Raw genomic sequence first — 8271 nt, forward strand, 5'->3', positions numbered from 1 at the left:
GTATAATACGCGAAAGTGTTTCGCCGTTTGCTAGTCCGATAATTCTGGTCAAGAAAAAGAATGGCAAGGATCGGATGTGCGTTGATTTTCGCGCCCTAAATAGAATTACTGTTAAAGACCGTTACCCTCTACCTTTGATAGAAGACCAACTTGACCGTTTGGGTCGGGGAAAATACTACACGATATTAGACATGGCTTCCGGGTTTTACCAGATCTCTATTGCCGAAGAGTCCATAGAAAAGACGGCCTTTGTGACCCCGGATGGGCATTATGAATTTTTAAGAATGCCTTTCGGGTTGGCTAATGCACCGGCTGTTTTTCAAAGGGCTATAAACACCGCTTTGGGAAAGTTACGTAATAAAATAGCTTTAGTATATATCGATGATATTCTTATTCCATCGCAGACCATAGAGGAGGGACTAGAGCATTTGGAAACAGTACTGCAAGCATTAGATACTGCAGGATTTTCTTTGAATATCGACAAATGTAAATTTTTCCAAAAGACTATTGAGTATTTAGGAAGAGAGGTCTCTGCGGAAGGTATTAGACCAGGGAAAGACAAGATTCGAGCCTTATTAGAATCGCCAATTCCAGCAAATGTAAAACAGGTTAGGCAATTTATGGGCTTAGCCAGTTATTTTAGGAAATTTGTGCCTGAATTCGCTGTACGGACAGCCTGTATAAGCAAATTGACGAGGAAAAATGAACAGTGGCATTGGGGTGAGGAGCAAGAGAAAGCTCGATCTTATGTTCTTGAGAAACTTAGTTCGAATCCGTTGCTCGTAATTTTTAATCCCGAAAGAGAAACTGAATTGCATACGGATGCAAGTGCAATCGGTTTCGGGGCTATCCTTTTTCAGAAAGTAGACGGAGATTCTAGAGTCGTAGCATATTTTAGCCGACGCACCACACCGGAGGAGTCCCGTTACCACTCCTATGAATTAGAAACGCTTGCAATTGTCAATGCGTTGAAACACTTCCGTGTATATTTATTAGGCATCAAATTCAAAATTGTGACTGATTGCAATGCTATTAAAGCTATAAGTACCAAGAAAGATTTACTACCGCGTGTTGCAAGATGGTGGATATTTTTGCAAGACTATGATTTTGAAATAGAATACCGAAAAGGCAAATATGTAGAACACGTAGATTACTTGAGTCGAAATCCGCCTAAAGATTATCGCGTAAACACAATTTGTAAAGATTCATGGCTAGACATCGCTCAGAGTAACGATGAGGAAACTCGAATTATAATGGAACGTGTTAACAATGGGGATTCTATTTGTAGTGATTACATTATTCGGCAAAATGTTTTATGTAGGAAGTTAGTTAGAGATACCGGTCGTGTAGTGTATCGTAGTTACGTGCCGAAAGGTAGTCGCATTGGATTATTACGATTATATCATGACGAAAATTGTCATGTTGGTTTTGACAAAACGTATGATCGGATATCCCAAAAATATTGGTTTCCGCGAATGAGAAATTTTGTTAAAAAATACATTGAGCACTGCATTACTTGTACTGTTGCTAAAAAGCATACTGGGCCGAAACAGGGATTTTTACACTCGATACCTAAGAAACCTATTTGATACAGTTCATGGAGACTGTGTGGGTCCATTTATAGAATCTCGTGAAGGTTACAAATATACTTTACTACTGGTAGATGCGTTCACGAAATATATACAATTGATCCCTTTAAAGTCCTTGAGTGGGCCTGAGATGCTACTAGTATTTCGGGACCGTTTAACTTTGTTTGGGACACCTAAGAGGGTGGTGTTAGACCGGGGTACAAATTTCACCTACAAGCCGTTACAAAAACTATTTCAGACACATGGCATCGAAGTACACTTAATTGCTACTGGGGCTCCACGCGCAAATGGGCAGGTAGAACGGTACGTTTCTACAGTAACGAATCTTTTAACGGTTGAAGCATCGAATAGTGCAGAATGGCCGAGCAAGTTGCCGAAGATTCAGCTTACTTTGAATACTACCGTTCAAAGTGCGACTGGATTTTCGCCTATGAGATTATTATTTGGCTTAGAGCGCGGTACAAGTATTGCAGAGGCTGCTGAGAGAGAACTACCAGATACGGAAGATAGAATTGATCTAGGTGCTGATAGAGCTCTTGCGGCAGATCGATTAACAAAGAATGCCGAGTCGCAAAACAAACGTTTTAACAAAACTCGTCGGAATAATGTAGAATATAAAGAAGGAGATACTGTGTTTGTAAGTCCATCGGACACACGTAGGGCGAAGTTAGACATGAAATTTGTAGGTCCATTTAGGATTGAAAAAGTTCTAGAGAATGATAGGTACGAAATTATTGGGAAAAGTAAGAAATCACAAATAGTTCCTAAGGATCGTTTACGATTGTGGAAGGGTGAATGGCCAGGTGACGATGTTTCCGAAAATGTGAGTGACGACATGGATGAACCGTGTTAGCGGTAATAATTTAAATAATTATGAAAGGATGAGGAAAAGAAGTAATGATTTTGTATGGATGTTGATCCTTGTGTATGGTTTTATAGTTGAGATTGGCTGCCATAAAGTGTGTTGTTAAAATGTCTGTCTGTTGTATGTCAGTGATTTGTGATGATACTTTTGTATCGCTGTTGCAGCATACTTGCGGGTATGGTCTGTGTTTGGGGTACGCATTTGCGAATGGTACCGCCTGTTTGCGCGGTATTCGCCTGTTTGTGAATACCGTGGCTGCCGGATGACACTGTGGGTGTCATCTGGAGGTGACGCACTTGCGGGTGTAGTCATCGTGGAAATAACGTATGAAAGGCGACAATGTCGTGTACGGAATAGAGTAACGTTATGGGTTCGAAGGTGACCTCTATCATGGGTGACAATAAGGCCACGGACTTGATAAGTTGCCTTGCGAAGGACGACGTTTGAAAGGTACACGAATTGCGCGGAATAGAGGACGTTATGATTTCGATAAAACTGTAGATTGTTTTATCGTGTGTTTGATAAGGCTGTGTGCCTGGAAATATGTGGAAACACTGTTAAGTGTTGTCTGTTGTTGTAGAGTGCTTGCGAGCGCTGCTGCTGTTATATGAGTATGTGAGAATACTGTTTGTAAAAGAACGCACTTGTGGGCGTTAGATTGTGAGATGAGCTTTGGTAAGCTGTCTGAGATTGCTTTAAAATGTTTGAAAGCATTGTTATAAGATCGAGAGTAATGAAAGAGAGTAATTACGATTGAAAGTTGTGTGAGATTGTTGAAAGATAATCTGGTTGAATTATATCAAGTACAACTGTTGATGGATGCTTCTCGAGAGCGCGAAGCATGTCAGGTTGGCCGTGTTAGCGTCAAGCCGTGTGCAAAGGTGGCACACGTGTCAGGATCATCGTATCCCGGATTTTGACCCGGTTCTTAGGGGTCTTGGGATGACGATAATATAAACTCATGTCCGTCATCGAGCTAAGGATCGGTGGTAACCGATAGCTAAGGACCGCGACGAATTCTAAGAGTCGCGAATGTTATGGTTAGAGGTCGATGCCTTTGTAACATCCCTGGAAGAGTTTTTTCATATATGACAGTCCTATGTTCAATTTCATTACCCACTGTGAGAATAGTTAGTTACCGACAATAATAGACTATTACCGACAGTACATTATATACCAATTACTTTATGTATTCAGTTCGGCGGTCGGTAATCGATATATTTATATATATATTTTGTATTATTAATTTTCAATAATTGTTCTATGTTTTCAATCCAAAATGAGTAATATGTTTCATTAAACTATTCAAATGTTAAGTTAATTTATTTAAAATAAGTTAATGTATTATTTTATAGGCTATTGTAATAAATGTATTCTGCAATGCTATGTGCCTACGTGCCGCGAAGCTAGCCCCGAATTTCCTGGAATTTCTAGCGTTGCTTAGAGAAGGATAGGAATACATTTTACAATTTCGATATTATTAATTATCAAAAACTATTAGCTAAACAAATCAGTTACTACATATCAAGCGTACTAATATTATGTTATCCAGAATTAAAGTCAAACGTTAGTTTATTGCAATATATGTTGTAAATTATAATATTATTCAATGGAATGTTCTAGAAGCATCCTATGCTTATATATCTAGCTCCGAACCGTATAGAAGTCGTGCGTAGTACGTAGAAAAGGATAGAAAATGCAATTTCATTAAAACACTATTAAATTACTATTTTTATATCAGAAATATAAATCATAATGTAGAATGCGATATTTATAATGTAATTAAACCGTTCGTTTGTACAATTAATGTCTAATTACGAATTTATAAGACAATTATATATTTCGACGTTATGGGGGTTTTCCGAGAATTCGCCAGGGTGGCGAGTATAAAAGGCCGAGCGGAGCTCGCCAAAATTTGCAGAACAGTTTTCGAAGTCGAGCCAGCTAGAAGTCTTCAGATAAGTATAACCGGAACAGTTTTCGCTGTCAAGAGCCGCAACGAATCTTAATACTTGACTGGTAAAGCGGGTATACGCCATTTGGATACTTGGTCGTGGGTCGTTCTAGTAGCTAGCTAACGCAGGCTCCCCATTCAAACGGTCTCGTATCTGAAACTCCGCTAGGAGAGTGCTATACTTGGCGCCAAGAAAGGCTAAGATATCGAAAGGATAGCTCTCAGCTACTCATATTTGATTTTACATCGGATTGCTAACGCGCCATCAGATTCTCGGAGCTCGCTCTGGGTCGTTTCGTAGCTAGCTAACGCAGGCTCCCCATTTGAGCGGCTTGGTCTCTGAAGCCCGTGTCTTTTGGGTGGCAGTTCAGCAATTACGATTTTATAATTAGAATCAATTGATTTGCTACCCTGTTGGACTTACATTGTTCACCTTTTCCTGTATCGTTGGGTCGTTCTAGTAGCTAGCTAACGCAGGCTCCCCAATTAAGCGATCTGGTTTTGGTTGTCAGTGTTCGTTTTGACGAAAAGGGTCATGTACAATTAGTTGTCGAGTCAGACTAAAAGAGTAACTGTTCCGAGGTAATAATTCATTTAGATTCAAACAAATTTTGAACTTGAATTAATAAAAGAATATTGTTCTGTCATCAGCGTAATCTCAGTAGTCGACTACACCGCGTTAGATATCAGATAAAATCATTAATCTGTCTAACTTTGCGAAAGCGTATTTAGGTACACTTAGAGAATCACACTTAGGTCGTGTTCCTCGCTGCGGTAGACTATCACGCGCTAGTATTAATAATTTCGTAAAAGACTTTTCATTATATAAATTATAAACGTATTAATCAATATAAAACTTTGTAATTGCGATAGCGTTCGAAACGAGAACTGAATAATGTAGAATATCGAATTCAATTAATTATCTAAAAGCGAAGTTAGCTTCATCCGAAAACAGACTTAGGTACGATCTAATATAAAGTAATACCTAGCGAGAGTCATTTAGTTAGATTCATAATTATCTATTACGTATTGCTCAATTTGCCAAGTTCTGTTATTTCTATTATTAATATTATATCAAGTCTATTCTAGTTTCTTTAATCAAACCAGTATACTTTTCATATTTTGTTATTTGTTACTTGTTATTTGTTAAATTCATCATCTTCGTTATTTTATTGAATAAACCCTTATTGTTGAAAGATATTGACCTGTGGATTTCACTCCTTAACCGCACACCACACGAATCCCACAATCTTTACATTTAGTTATTTTCCAAAACGAGTCGTTCAGTTGGTAAAAGCCGCTCTTTACCTTACTAGCGCTTGTAACTATCTGAATCTAGGTTCCAGAGTCGTTACACCTTCTTCTTTGAGGATCACCGAAGGTGTCGTGTCTCGTGGCCGATGACCCGACGTCATGGTGCTGCGTGGCACGTGCACAGAGATTAGGGTATTCTAGTAGGATCTGGTCACAGAGTGGGGAGGATATTGCATCCTTCGTTAAGCGGACCTTGAGGGACAGCAAGGCACTTAACCCAGAACTTTCGAAGAATACAGATCGCTAATTATCACAAAGACCTTTTTATCTAACATACACATGACACATTATGCGCGATGAGTAATGCAAAGAAAATAATCAGTTATTGCAAGATGTATTATTGCGATCGCACAACACGTATTACCGAAAATATTAAATATACTTTATTTATTTTTATGCGTCGAAAAATTCGTCTGATGCGTCTGATTCTGCGTAAAGTGCCATCAGTTCTAGTAAATCATGAAAATTCATAAGGACAAGGTTCCACTTCCACGGAACAAGTCACGAGACAAACCCGTAGCTTTTCCACGAACCAATCCAAGTGAAAGAACTTAGACTCAAACCGGCTTTTCAATGAATGGAACAACTTCTTATCCAATGTATATATGTATATTAAATTAATAATAAAGAAAATCGTACCAACGTATTAATGTTTACTCGTCTGTAACGTCCACGAGAATATCACATTAAATCCGGTCGATAAATAAAGAAATATACTAATGCGTATATCTTTTTCTATTGTATTACCGACCGCAAATTACCGACTGCACCATAAAAATTCGCGTAGTAATGGGATGGGGTAGCTTACGCGTACAACATTGTTTAGAGTAGATCACCGATCAATGGCGCGCGCGTTAGTTAGAAAGAGACAGTAGATATACTTCGAAACAAAGTTATTATAAATTATCACTTAAATATTTATATTATATATATTATTAATTATTAACTCATTATAAATTGCGTTACATTTTTAGTTATTATTTTATGTACTGTTTGCGATTAATTATTTCTTCTATTAAAACACTTATAATTTGAGTATCTAAAAATCATTAAGAATGCGATTTAACGGGAAAACTTGTGAAAAACTAATTAATAATAAATCAAAACGTATTTTTATTAATCAAACTAATATACAGGGTGTCCCGCAATTAGTGTAGGACCCGAAAGGGGGTGGTAGGTGGGGCGATTCTGAACAACCTTTTCCTTTGCCAAAATATTGGTTGAGGCTCCATTTTCGAGTTATTAGCAAAAAACACTGACCAATGAGAGCGCGCATAGACCGGGCGCGCGAAAGCGTGAGCAAAAGCTTCGAGTGTGACGGCCGATCGTCGTCGTGAACAAACGTATCGATACCGTCGGTATAACGTCGGTATAACGTCAGTACAACGTCAGTATAACGTCGGTATAATAGAAAGCTGTTAGATGAAAGTTACATCGAATAATGAATAAAAAATCTGTGTAAACATTTCTTTGTATTAACATGATTGCGCACCCTTCATTCCCGACACCGCAAAATGAATGCAATGCGTGAGCATGATTGTATATCGATTTTGTACATCGATTGGACATTGATGCATTTTGTTTTGAGCGAGCGCGAATGTGGTAATCGCTGAAGCTGGTTGCGAGGACCGTTGTTATAAATAATTATTCATTCGTGATTAAGATCTGATGAATTGCGGTTGTATTTTTGAACATTAAATTATTATATTTTCAGTTCCGTTTTCTATTCATTCTTCGCCGTCTTCTTACAGTTCTCAGAAGTGGGATCGTGACCGTAGTAAATTATTATTTTGATTTTGTGAAATTCTATATTATAGTTATCGGTAATTTTCTGTTTTGTGTTTTTTTTTTTCCTTTTGTCCACGATTTTTGGTGGAATTTCCGAATTTTGTGTTGAATTACGAAGAAGATGGCCGAGTGCAAGAAAGATTTAAGCGAATTTTCCCTTCTACAACTTCGAGAGCTGTTACGAGAACGTGGTTTGGCGATTAGCGGTAATAAAAGTGATCTGGTAATTCGTTTGCTGGAAGCCGATCCCGGTTTGGAGCATGGCGTGCTGGTACAACCAGAACCAAATTTTGAAGATGCCAGAACGGACGAATTGGAGTTAACAGGTTCGCAGATGAACATAAATTTGTTAGAAAAGGAAAGAGAATTATTGCGAAGAGAACGTGAACTATTGGGACTGGAAAAACGATTATTCCAAAGAGAATGTGTGTCGCCAGTTAGTGGTTCCACAAACACGCAACTGTCTGCTAGTTTAAGCATGATCTCAGAAATGTTGAGAGAATTTAATGGTGAGTCGTACGATTTTGAAAATTGAAAACAACAGTTAGAAACTTTACGCACATGTTATCAGCTGGATGATAATTCAGTTAATATTTGGATGAATTTGAGATTAAAGGGAAAAGCCCTTAAATGGGTTCAAACAAAACCAAATTATCTTGTTTTGTCTGCCACTCAATTACTCGAAGAAATGAAGTTGGTTTTCGATCACCGCCCAAGTAAACTCGCACTACGTAGAGAAATAGAGATTCGAACATGGAACA

The sequence above is a fragment of the Megachile rotundata genome, chromosome 9 (assembly GCF_050947335.1).
Source record: "Megachile rotundata isolate GNS110a chromosome 9, iyMegRotu1, whole genome shotgun sequence".
NCBI lineage: Eukaryota > Metazoa > Arthropoda > Insecta > Hymenoptera > Megachilidae > Megachile > Megachile rotundata.